Genomic DNA, 13,824 nt, shown 5'->3' with positions numbered 1-13,824 from the left:
CTTCCTAGTTGGCATTCTTTTCTAGTTGTCTACTAGGGCAAGCACTGTCAACTTTCAGAAATGTTCCCAAACTGCTTTAGTTCAAAGAAAGCAGGGCTTTGCCAACACTGCATGCTCCCAAGGTCCATCTGACCCTAATCCCCAGGCCCTCAGAGTAGGGCGGTCCAGGCTCACAGGCTCCAGAGCACCATGCCATCTGAGGAACGCAGCCAGCTGCCCCTGAGCCAGGCTGCTGTCGCTGCTCGATCACACACAGAAAACTGCAGCTCGGGTGAGTCAGGGATTGGCCAACAATTCCCTGTTGGGTCATAGCCTTTGGCTGCCCCCAGTCAACAGGAAACCTCAACATGCTTAAGTTGTTTTTAAAAGGGCAAGTCAAACAAGAGCCATCCCACGTGTACACGGGCACAGATGAGAGAAATCCGGTGCCCAGCCGAGCTGATGACCAAAGAGACTTTGCTCAGCGAGGAGGTGTGAAAAGAGTACTCCCCAGGGCGAGCAGGGCTAGGGCAACGTGCCAAGCTGGAGCCTGGGGAGAGCCCGACCTATTCATAATCAAGAAAGGCCCAGGTCCCTCGCTTCTTTCACAGAACCACGGATGCAAAAGGTCAAAGTCCAGCCCTGTAAGGCAACAAGCGTCTGGGCTACACAAAGGACTCTGTGTCTCAGTTACTCTCAATTGGAGGCGGGAGAAGATGCCTTTAACAGAAGACGACCTTGTCATGTGTTTACTCATTCAATAAGCAATTAGTGAGCACCTACCACGTGCCAGGCCCTGCTCTAGGCGCTAGCTATCAGAATAAACAAGAGACAAAAATTCATGTCCTCATGAAGCTTGAATCCTAGTCAGTGGTGGCCAGTATTTAATGAGACTCAGAATCTCTCAGAAAGCCCTTTCAAACTTTATATGCCTCATCTCTTTGGTCATTTTGATAAATTTTCCCCTATGATGCATCTCCTCGACCCTCAAGGTGAGAATTCACCAGTGCATGAAGCCCCTGGGGGATGGGGGAAATGGCTCTCCACAGGAGGACAGAAAAACACTGAGAACCTCTGGTCTGTTAAGATTCCAGCCTGCTCCTGATGCTTTCAGAAAGGATGACTCTGTAAGTTTCCTCAGTAGTTCGAACATGAAGACATTCCCACAGGTTAAGAAATTCTCTCAGTGCCTAGTCTGTTTTAACCGGGGCTTAGTTTTTCTCTCCTAGTGAAGGATAAAACAGAGAAGAGACAGGCCCTTCCTTTAAAGGTCCTGGTCTTCGGATCTTGGCTCATCTGGGGCCCAGAGACACAAGTGCTCCTCGCCCAGTCCCCCACACAGGCTAAGCCAATGTGCTCTGGCAACTGGGGGTCAAAAGGAGGCCTGACTACGTTGACCTGGAGTCCAGGCACCTCAGGTTCATCACAAAGCAGCAGCATTCACTCAACCACGGTCATCGATAAGGCCCCGCCCCTACTGGGGCTCCAGTGCTCACCTGAGGGTAGAACTCACTGCATCTCTGCACGTTTCCGACTCTACCTGGTATCAGGAATGTGACCGTGGGCACAGCCACACAGGCTCTATAAGCTGCCTGTATCAATTCCGCAAAATGTTGCTCTAACTACATCAGAGTTGTTGTAATGGGCACATGTGACTATGGATATGAAATGATGTAGAACATTGTAACTCATTATGACATTTTATTATTAGTAAGTTTTTCACCAGGTTATCTAGGCTGGTTGTTCTCAGTAGAGGGTAAGAACATCACAGTAGCAGGGTTTAAGTTCCAGCACAGCCACTAACAACCTACATGACTGTGCAGATAACTTTCTCTAAGCCTCAGTTTCCGTATCTCTGGCAGAAAACAACAAAATTCTGTAAAGCAATTATCCTTCAATTAAAAAATTAATATTTCTTTTTAGAAAGGAAAATGACCAGAAGCAGATCACACAAAATAAATAAATAAATAAAATGGAGGTTTAAAGAACACACATCTCAGCGGACTGTTGTAAGGAATAGAGACAATACAGATCAAGTGTTGAGCTCAGTAGCTAACACACGTACTCAATCTTAGCTTGATAATGACTAACACTAACAAGCAGCTGCCTATTCAGAATAAACACTTGATAAACTTTTTAAAACAGTTTACCTGTCTTTGGATTCTAAACATTCAGGATGGGAGGGGAGAAGTGTGAAAGGGTTAGTCACTCAGTCGTGTCTGACTCTTTACAATGTCATGGACTGTAGCCCACCAGGCTCCTCTGCTCGTGGGATTCTCCAGGCAAGAATACTGGAGTAGGTTGCCATGCCCTTCTCCAGGGGATCTTCCCAACCTAGGGATCGAACCCAGGTCTCCTGCACTGCAGGCACATTCTTTACTCTCTGAGCCAAGAGTCAGACATGACTTAACGACTAACACACACACACATATCAGGGAAGCCTGGGAAGGGAAAGGAGTAAATTAAATACAGTCATAAATTCTTTGCAGCTCACACTATCAAAAGGTAGAGTCTATTCTTCTGCCCCTTGATTCTAGGCTGACCCTGTGATTTGCTTTGATGAATAGAATACGGTAGAAAATAAACTGTCTCAGTTTCAAATTTGAGGCCTCAAGAAGCCTTGACATTTCCAACTTCACACACTTGGGTTTCTGCCCTGAGACTGTCACATAAGAAAAGCCAGTCTAGTGTTTCAGAGGAGGCCATGCTCAGTGTCACTGCGGCCCCCCAGCCACCACATGGGCCTGACACACGGTGAGGTCATCTTGGAGCCAATGAACCAGCTACATGAGCAAACCCAGGGGAAGCCAGTAGAGGAACTACTCAGTGAATGCACAAGAAATGTGAGAAATCATTGATTGTTCTAGGCCCCTAAGTCTTAGGGTGATTTGCTACAACACAGTAGCAAAGTGATGTGGTGGGAAAGGCTGGGCTTGTGTGTAAGTGGCCCCCCATCCCCACCCCAGTGCAGGACCACCGTCCTGGGCCTCCTATCCTCATGCCTCTCTCTTGCACTTCCCTGGAGACCTGCTGCCAAGGGTTGCGTGTTCGGACTGCACCTCTCTCTCCCTTTCTCTCACTGCTCAAGGCTCCAGGACTCTTTTGGGGGTCTCCCCTGAGCATTCCATGGAAGTGAAGCTAGCTCTACAGTCCCAAGAATCAGCTTCCATCAGGGTTTACTCCCCAGCTGAGGAGGCTCAGGAGAATCCTCACCTAGAGCACAGGATGGATGCGTGTGTCCTTGTGACAATGAGTGCACACAACAGGTGGCATCTCCGTGGCACGGATGGGAGAGTGTGCTCACTCTGGGCCTCAGCTTCACTCTCCAGTTGTTTCCCAGTTCCTCAAACTGAGGTTGGAGGTGAAAGCCACTCTCCCCATGTTGGACGAGGAAGGACTACGGTCAAGAGAATGACAGTGCCGGGACCCAGGCTGCCTTAGGAAGCCAAGCACCTGAGCAAAGCCTCTTTTTGTGTCTGGTCTCTTGTTCTGCCATTGACAGGTTCCAGCTTCACATCTTCAGGGCTCCTGGGACAGCTCATGGCCAACCTTCCCTGAACCCTGAGCAAGCGGACAAAGGAAGCCACCTAGTTGCCAGATCACAGTATGCCAACCGTATCAGGCTTGAGACACGCCTCGGCTCTTCATCCATTCAACCAGCATGTACTGAGCACCAACTACACACCAGGTACTATTTTAGGCATCAAGGATCAGCAGAGAATAAAACTAGACAGTCTCTCTCTACAGGTTATAGTCTGGTAGAGGGAGACAGTATGGCTTTATTTGTCTTGAGTGAATAGACAATAAACAAACCCATGCTGTGAGAGGGTAGTGGGGCCAATGAAGGAGAATAAAGCAGGGTAAAGGGGCACAGCTTAACAGTGGAGGTGATCAGGGGAGGCCCCTCTGCCAGGGACCATGAGAACAGAACCTTAAGGAAGTAACCAATATGTTTATCCAGGGGAGGAATGTTCCAGGCAAGAGGAGCAGGAGGGCAGAGGCTTGGGGCAACTGCATACTTACTGTATTCCGGGGGCAACCAAGGGGCCAGAATGGCCAGAGTGCAGTGTGAAGAAGAGGAGTGGGCTGGAGATCAGTCAGAGGCACCAGAAAAGCCCACGGACCAATAGGAAGGCTTTACTCTGAGAAAGGAAGCTCTTGAAGGAGTGTGAGCTGAAGAATGACATGCTCTGATCATATCAGAAAATGAAGTGTAGGGAAGCAGGTCTTACACAGTGAGATCATGTAAAGGGCACTGGAATAATCCAAGCAAGAAGTTACTGTGGCCTGAACTAGAACAACAGCAGGACAGATAGATATTTCTCCAGGGCTATGCCAATCAGATTTGCTGACAGAGTGGATAAGAGGTAAGAGACAAAGGAAAGTCAAGGATGAATCACAGTTCTGGGCCTGAGCACCTGGTAGAAAGGACTTGGGGTTATAAATTTCCATTTGGGATTTGTCAGTGGCATACAGATATTATTTTAAAACCTCATGGCTAGATGAGAAGAGGAACTAAAGAGCCTCTTGATGAAAGTGAAAGAGGAGAGTGAAAAAGTGGGCTTAAAACTCAACATTCAGAAAAAGAAGATCATGGCATCCAGTCCCATCACCTCATGACAAATAGATGGGGAAACAATGGGAACAGTGACAGACTATTTTCTTGGGCTCCAAAATCACTGCAGATGGTGACTGCAGCCATGAAATTAAAAGATCCTTGCTCCTTGGAAGAAAAGCTATGACAAACCTAGACAGCATATTAAAAAGCAGAGACATTACTTTGCCGACAAAAGACTGCTAGTCAAAGCTATGGTTTTTCCAGTAGTCACATATGGATGTGAGAATTGGACCATTAAGAAAGCTGAGCATTGAAGAATTGATGCTTTTGAACTGTGGTGTTTGAGAAAACTCTTGAGAGTCCCTTGGACAGAGAGGAAATCCAACCAGTCAATCCTAAAGGAAATCAGTCCTGAATATTCATTGGAAAGACTGATGCTGAAGCTGAAGCTCCAATACTTGGGCCACCTGATGCGAAGAACCGACTCATTGGAAAAGACCCTGATGTTGGGAAAGATTGAAGGTGGGAGGAGAAGGGGATGACAGAGAATGAGATGGTTGGATGGCATCACTGACGCAATGGACATGAGTTTGAGTAAGCTCCGAGAGTTGGTGACAGACAGGGAAGCCTGGTGTGCTGCCATCCTTGGGGTCACAAAGAGTTGGACAGGACTGAGTGACTGAACTGAACTGAGAGACTGAACTGACTGACAGGGCTAGATGAACCATCTAGGGAGTCAGTGTATCTAGGGAAGTCCAAGGGTTGAACCCTGGGGCATTCTAGCATTTCCAGCTCAGGTAGAGGAGGAACAACTAGTGAAGGAAAACTGGGAAGAGCATGTAGGGAGGAAGGAAGGAAACCATGAGGAGTGATATCCTGAGACCTTCGAGAAATAGGGAGTGATCAGTTGAGCCAAATCTGCTAACAACTAAGCAAGGAAAAGACTGCAGAGTGATCCCTAGATTTAGGTAGTCACTGTAATCTTGAGAAGAGAGATTCTGGTGGAGTTGCAGGAAGGGAAGCCTGACTGGAAGGAATTCAAGAAATTAAAGACAGGGAATGGAGACAAGGAGCTCAAACAACTCTTTCAAAGGTTTCCCTAAAGGAGGAACAAGGAAATGAGGTGGTAATTGGAGGGGAATGTTGGGTACAGAGTGCATGTTTGTATGATGACTGGAATAATCCAGTGGAGAGTGAAACGCTGTTCATGTAGGAAAAGTGCAGGCAGTGAGTAGTGAGTAGTGAGTGGGCGTGAAGGGCTAGGGACCTCATGCCTATCTATGGGGTGGGGCGGGGGGCGGCGCATAGACTGAAGAACCCCACTTGGTCTCATTCCCAGGCACCCAGGCTGAGTGTCTTCTCACACAATCTCATTCCTAGGCTGCTTTCTGCTTCCTTCACCCTGGCTTTGACTCCTGTAAATATTCCCAATTCATTCCTCAGAGGGAAGACAAGGTCAGATCTGTTCTTTCTTCCCTCTCCCTGAAGCATCTGATCTAGCTTCCTCCCCAGACTCAACGATGTACTCGATGCTGAAGACCTCAGATCTTCCCTCCCCGTGCCATCCCCACTGCTACTGCTGCCACCTTGATTCAGATCTTACCTTTCACTGGGACTATTAAAACAAGCTCTCGACTTCCCTCTCTGCCTTCGTTCTTAACCCAGTTCCAAGGCCATCCTCTCGTCTCCTGACATCTTTCTAAACTACAAAACTCATCGTGCTTCTAACTCCCCACTATCTATAGAATGAAAAGCAAATTCACGGGCATGGATCACAGAGACCTCATGATCTGGTCCCTATGTGTCCTTTATCAACTCATACTGTCTTTTTCTCCAAATAAATCTGCATCTCACGCTTAGTCACATCAAATTCCTTACTTTTCACAACTCTAGGCCTTGACACATTCTGTCTCCTTTGCTGCAGTGCTGGCTTGTCCACTTACACATCTCTGTGGCTCCTCTGTGGTATCTCTCTTGACACTAACCCCCTCACCCAGGTGGAGATGTGAGATTTGATGCCTCCACTGTGCCTGGAAAAAGTCTGTTTTGGGACTTTGTAACATTTTATTGGACTGTACGGTTTCCTCACCTGCCTCCCTCACTAGACTATGTACCAGTGAACCTACTTGAAGGTGGTGACAGTGTCTTGTTAACCCTGATATCCCCAGCTCTTTGCATGGCATCTAGAATTTAGTAGGAATTAATACATTTGTGCTGAATGACTAAATGAACGAATAAAAAAAAAGGATTAAAACCTAGGTCTCCTTATGATTCCCCAAGGGCACTGTTCACAAATTTCCTCACCTCCCTCTTTGTGCCATATGACCCGAAGAACAATATAGAAAGGTACACAAACCGCTTAGTGCAGCCCAGCATGGCTGTCAGTCCCAAAGCCTTCTCCCACAAGGCGAAAATCGTATCCTAGGCCAAGAGTCTAGAGACCTGGGTTTTGTTCTCGTCTTGGTTCCGTCACGTTCTGGATGTGCTCATGAGCAAAGTCACCTAAATTCTCTGAGCCTCAGGCTCTTTGTCTATAAAACAGTGGGAAACATTTGCTCTGAGTATCCTCACATACTAGCTGTGTGACTAAGATGATGTAGACTTTGAAAGTGTTTGAACACCAGTAACAGTTTCAGGAAGACAGGAGAACTATAAAAGAGAAGTAAATACAAAACAGCTAAAAGACACTTAAGACTCTGATCTTATCACCGCTTGCTCTTTATTCTAACATCTCAGAGCCTGTTCCCAGGAGAGCAGACACAGTGAAACTGGGCCCTCATGCCACTGCCTCACCCGCAGGCGGCCAGCTCTGCTGCGCAGCACAGACGTGGACACCAGCACTGTGGCACACGACTGGCCAAAACCAACATGACAGGAGAGGGAGTAAGATAAACAGATACAAGGAAAGAGGGAAGGGGGAGAATGTAAAGGGAATTTAACAGAGGAACATAAACACACCCCCCACACAAATGTGTAAGACAAGTAGGTAGGACAGAAAGGGCATCAACTAAGGTAGAGAATAAGAAACAAACTTAAAGAGAAAGCAGTGTGTGTGTGTGTGTGTGTGTGTGTGTGTGTACACGGACACACGTGCACAGACAGAAAGTGAGAGTTAAAGTGCAATATATGTGCCCTTCCCTCTGGAGCTGTTTCATAAGAATATGACCCAGCCCTTGGGTTAGTGACCTGGGCCATTCTCCAGTAACACAGCAGGAAGCATTCATGACAAGGAACACCACATATACTGTCAAGGTCACCCAGGGATTTTTTGGGAGGGAAGGCTGTCTTTAGCTCTTGACGATAAGACTGTTCTCAACTCAGCATGCTCTGGCCACAGAGCTCCTGAAGTATTAGTATCAGGAAGAGGACCAAGTTGGGGCCAGTTGGAGAAGGTTCCTGGAGTCCAGGAAATAGCCTCAGAGGTACTGAGATGGGCTGTGGGTAACATGATGTGAGCCTGTCTGTAGATGAAGGTTACTCAGGGCCCAGCTTCCACTATGCCTAGTCCCTACTAAGCAGGTGTCTAACCTGCTCCCAAATGAAAGTGCCTTGGAGTTGGTCAACCACTATCCCAGGGCTGCTCAACTAAAGTGGGCCCTGTTGGCTCACTGGGCGTCAGTGGGCTCCCATCACCACGTGACCGCCCCAGCTCTGGAGACGGCATGCTCACTGCCCTCCCCCAAGCCGTATTCTGGGGTACCCAGAAGGAGAATAGGGAGCAGGCCTGCCAGAGTCCTATCTCCAAGTCCGGAAGTTTGTGCCCCAGGCCAGAGCAGGGGCTCACCTCAGTAACTGACATCTCACTCTGGGACAGAAGTTAGAAAGAGGCTGACATGCACATCTTGGCCATCCTGCTCACAAAGCAGCTTCACCTCAAATGGCTGGAAGCCCGCCAGAGGGTCCAGGACAGCCTCATCCTCCATGTGGGGCTACACCTGGACCATCACACACAGAGACTCCTAAGTCAGCCTCGGTTTGTCAGGGTAAGCAGAACGGTATCTGAAAAGAAACTGAGTCACCAATCCACCTCCAGGAGTACATCTATCTGCTTGTCACCTGGCTGATTTCTATGGAAGCACAAAGAGGAATGGTGAGCTCTTCTCTGGGGGGGAATCAATCCCTAGTCCTCTGTGAAGTAGCAGCACTGAATAGAGAGTATTTAACAGACATAAGCCATCTCTGAGCAGGTGAAAAATGATGCCATATGGGAACATCCCCAATGCCCTAGTCCAGCAAAAATGGAACTGCCATATAAAGCAGAACCAGGCACTGTGCAAAGCCAAGAGGGAGAAAAATGTAGTTCCAGGAAACCCTGCTAAAGATATTTGTGATGGTTTTAAAATGGCAACCCTCTCCAGTACTCTTGCCTAGAAAATCCCATGGACAGAGGAGCCCGGTAGGCTACAGTCCATGGGGTCGCAAAGAGTTGGACACAACTGAGCAACTTCACTTAAAACACAGTACCCAAATGACATGCCTGCTGTCAAAACAACCGCTAATCTTGAATCTGGGCTCTGAAATTGCTTGACCAGTAGAACATGGTAGAAATGAATTTGTGCCGCTTTTCAGGCCCAGGCCCCAGGAAACCAACAGCTTCTGCTTCCAGTCTCCCAGGGTGTGAGCAAGCCCAGGCCATGTGGAGAGAGTGTTCTGACTGACAATCCCAGCTGGGGTCCCAGCAACAGGCAGCATCAACCCCCCAGACATGTGAGATCAGACGATTCCAGGAGACACCAGCCCCTAGCCACTGAGTCGCCCCAAGCCTTGAAGTCTTTCCAGCTGAGGTGCCAGACATCGTGAGCAGCAGCAGCAGCCATGCCTGCAGTCTCTGTGTGAAACTAGCTAACCTACAGAGTCTGTGGGCATAATAAAATGGCTGTTTGACACTATGAAATTGGCGGTGGTTATGTGGCAGCAGACAACTGGCACAGATTTTGGTACCGAGAAGTGGAGCACTGTTGAAACAAAAACCTAAAACAATGACTGTGGGACTGAGGCATGGCTGCTGGGGGTGGTTAAGGCAAAATAAAGACAATGTTAGAAGCTAAAGATAAGGGGGCCCTCATAATATTGAAAAGTTTGGTAATTCTGTCACCTGTGGTAACAGGGAAAATAAATGAGATGACCTAGCCTTCTCTGGGTTTGTTGCCCAAACTAACAAACAAGTGCTTGAGACCAAATGAGCTCTAAGGTTCCTTTTCTTCTCTCTTTCTCAGAGTCAGTGGACTGAATGGAAAGGGAATCCAAAGTTAACAAGACCTGCACTGGTCGCCCACTTGTTTGATAGTTTGGGCAACAGACAAAGAGAAGAGGAGGTACTCCCCAAGGATACAAAACTAATGGGGGGAAGAATGCACATTTAGCTCTCCTACTCCTATTTCGGGTGTGTGTGTGCTAAGTTGCTTCAGTCATGTCCAACTCTTTGCTACCCTAATGTACCGCAGGTTGCCAGGTTCCTCTGTCCATGGGATTCTCCAGGCAAGAATACTGGAGTGGGTTGCCATGCCCTCCTCCAGGGGATCTTCCTGACCCAGGGACTAAACTGGCATCACTTATGTCTCCTGCATTTGCAGGCAGGTTCTTTACCACTAGCGCCACCTGGGAAGCCCTATTCAGTTCAGTTCAGTCACTCAGTCATGTCCAACTCTTTGCAACCCCATGGACTGCAGCACGCCAGGCCTCCCTGTTCATCACCAGTTCCCGGAGCTGACTCAAAGTCATGTCCATCAAGTCGGTGATGCCATCCAACCATCTCATCCTCTGTCAGTCCCTTCTCCTCCCACTTTCAATCTTTCCCAGCATCAGGGCCTTTTCCAATGAGTCAGTTCTTCGCATCAGGTGGCCAAAGTTTTGGAGTTTCAGCTTCAGCATCAGTCCTTCCAATGAATATTCAGGACTGATTTCCTTTAGGAATGACTGGTTGGATCTCCTTGCAGTTCAAGGGACTCTCAAGGGTCTTCTCCAACACCACAGTTCAAAAGCATCAGTTCTTCAGTGCTCAGATTTCTTTATAGTCCAACTCTCACATCTACATATGACTAATGGAAAAACAAAAGCCTTGACTAGATGGACCTTTGTTGGCAAAGTAATGTCTCTGCTTTTTAATAGGCTGTCTAAGTTGGTTATAACTTTCCTTCCAAGGAGCAAGTTTCTTTTAATTTCATGGCTGCAGTCACCATCTGCAGTGATTTTGGAGCCCCCCAAAATAAAGTCTCTCACTGTTTCCATTGTTTCCCCACCTATTTGCCATGAAGTGATGGGACCAGTTGCCATGATCTTAGTTTTTTGAATGTTGAGTTTTAAGCCAGCTTTTTCACTCTCCTCTTTCACTTGCATCAAGAGCCTCTTTAGTTCTTCTTCACTTTCCACTATAAGTGTGGTGTCATCTGCATATCTGAGGTTATTGATATTTCTCCTGGCAAACTTGATTCCAGCTTGTGCTTTATCCAGCCTGGCATTTCACATGATGTACTCTGCATAGAAGTTAAATAAGCAGGATGACAGCCTTGACATACTCCTTTCCTGATTTGGAACCAGTCTGTTGTTCCATGTACAGTTCTAACTGTAGCTTCTTGACCTGCATACAGATTTCTCAGGAGGCAGGTCAGGTGGTCTAGTATTCCCATCTGTTGAAGAATTTTCCACAGTTTGTTGTGATCCACACAGTCAAAGGCTTTGGCATAGTCAATAAAGCAGAAATAGATGTTTTTCTGGAACTCTCTTGCTTTTTCGATGATCCAACATATGTTGGCAATTTGATCTCTGGTTTCTCTGCCTTTTCTAAAACCAGCTTGAACATCTGGAAGTTCACAGTTCACATACTGTTGAAGCCTGGCTTGGAGAATTTTGAGCATTACTTTGCCAGTGTGTGAGATGGGTGCAATTGTGCGGTAGTTTGAGCATTCTTTGGCATTGCCTTTCTTTGGGACTGAAACGAAAACTGACTTTTTCAGTCCTGTGGCCACTGCTGAGTTTTCCAGATTTGCTGGCATGTTGAGTGCAGCACTTTCACAGCGTCATCTTTTAGGATTTGAAATAGCTCAGCTAGAATTCCATCACCTTCACTAGCTTTGTTTGTAGTGATGCTTCCCAAGGCCCACTTGACTTCGCATTCCAGGATGTATGCCTCTAGGTGGGTGATCACACCATTGTGGTTATCTGGGTCATTAAGATCTTTTTTGTATAGTTCTGTGTATTCTTGCCACTTTTTGCATCTTCCGCTTCTGTTAGGTCCATACCATTTCTGTCCTTTATTGAGCCCACCTTTGCATGAAATCTTCCCTTGGTATCTCTAATTTTCTTGAAGAGATCTCTAGTCTTTCCCATTCTATTGTTTTCCTCTATTTCTTTGCATTGATCACTGAGGAAGGCTTTCTTATCTCTCCTTGCTATTCTTTGGAACTCTACATTCAAATGGGTATATCTTTCCTATTCTCCTTAGCCTTTCGCTTCTCTTCTTTTCACAGCTATTTGTAAGGCCTCCTCAGACAACCATTTTGCCTTTTTGCATTTCTTTTTCTTGGGAATGGTCTTGATCACTGTCTCCTGCACAGTGTCACAAACTTCCACCCATAGTTCTTCAGGCACTCTCTCTATCAGATCTAATCCCTTGAATCTATTTGTCACTTCCACTGTATAATCATAAGGGATTTGATTTAGGTCATACCTGAATGGTCTAGTGGTTTTCCCCACTTTCTTCAATTTAAGTCTGAATTTGGCAATAAGCAGTTCATGATCTGAGCCATAGTCAGCTCCCAGTCTTGTTTTTGCTGACTGTATAGAGCTTCTCCATCTTTGTCTGCAAAGAATATCATCAGTCTGATTTTGGTATTGACCATCTGGTGACGTCCATGTGTAGAGTCTTCTCTTGTGTTGTTGGAAGAGGGTGTTTGCTATGACCAGTGTGTTCTCTTGGCAAAACTGTTAGCCTTTGCCCTGCTTCATTCTGTACTCCAAGGCCAAATTTGCCTGTACTCCAGTTGTTTGCTGACTTCCTACTTTTGCATTCCAGTCCCCTATAATGAAAAGTACATCTTTTTTGGGTGTTAGTTCTAGAAGGTCTTGTAGGCCTTCATAGAATCATTCAACTTCAACTTCTTCAGCATTACTGGTCGGGGCATAGAGTTGGATTACTGTGATATTGAATGGTTTGCCTTGGAAACAGAGATCATTCTGTCGTTTTTGAGATTGCATCCAAGTACTGCATTTCGGACTCTTTGGTTGACTATGATGGCAACTGCATTTCTTCTAAGGGATTCTTGCTCACAGTAGTAGATATAATGGTCATCTGAGTTTAATTCACCCATTCTAGTCCATTTTAGTTTGCTGATTCCTAAAATGTCAGTGTTCACTCTTGCCATCTTCTGTTTGACCACTTCCAATTTGCCTTGATTCATGGACCTAACATTCCAGGTTCCTATGCAATATTGCTCTTTACAGCATCAGATTTTATTTCTATCACCAGTCACATTCACAATTGCATGTTGTTTTGCTTTGGCTTCATCTCTTCATTCTTTCTGGGGTTATTTCTCCACTGGTCTCCAGTAGGATACTGGGCACCTACCAACCTGGGGAGTGGCAAGCCCTATTACTCGGCCATAAAAAGGAATGCATTTGACTCAGTTCTAATAAGGTAAATGAACCTAGAGCCTACCATACAGAGTGACATTAAGTCAGAAAGAGAAAAGCAAACATCGCATATTAATGCATACATATGGAATCTAGAAAGATGGTACTGATGAACCTATTTGCAGGGCAGCAATGGAGACACAGACATAGAGAACAGACTTGTAGACACAGAGGGGAAGCATAGGGTGGGATGAACTGAGAGAATAACGTTGAAACATACACATTACCACATGTAAAATTAGATAAGCAGTGGAAATTTGCTGTATGATGCAGGGAGCTCAAATCCAGGGCTCTGTGATGACCTAGGGGGTGGAATAGGGTGGGAGGTGGGAGGGAATTTCAAGAAGTGGGGGGACATATGTATACCTATGGCTGATTTATGTTGATATATGGCAGAAATCAACACAATAATGTAAAGCAACTAAAAATAAATAAATTTTAAAAAAAACCTAAGTTAATAAGACCTATTATGAAAGAACTATAAAGACTCAAATAGCACATAGCCTATTCTCTATGAAGCTGATCTCACAGCCTTCTAGACAACTGGTCAACAGTCTTCTGGATACTGGGTATTGTTCCAGGCTTGAAGGAGACAGAAAGAAGTCAAAGTCCTTGATCCCAAGAAATCTATATTTCTGTAGGCACCCAAGTTTCCCACA

General features: G+C 46.3%; 1 protein-coding gene across 12 annotated transcripts in view; it reads right to left on the bottom strand.

Annotated features, from left to right (window-relative positions):
* Positions 1-13,824, bottom strand: part of DENND2B (DENN domain containing 2B) — a 197,720-nt gene that overhangs the window by 41,592 nt on the left and 142,304 nt on the right. The gene's annotated exons all lie outside the window — the stretch shown is intronic.

Source organism: Giraffa tippelskirchi, chromosome 11 (genome assembly GCF_054371585.1).
Source record: "Giraffa tippelskirchi isolate mGirTip1 chromosome 11, T2T-mGirTip1v1.2.pri, whole genome shotgun sequence".
In the NCBI taxonomy this organism is placed as follows: domain Eukaryota; kingdom Metazoa; phylum Chordata; class Mammalia; order Artiodactyla; family Giraffidae; genus Giraffa; species Giraffa tippelskirchi.
This window is presented reverse-complemented; position numbering and strand designations above follow the sequence as displayed.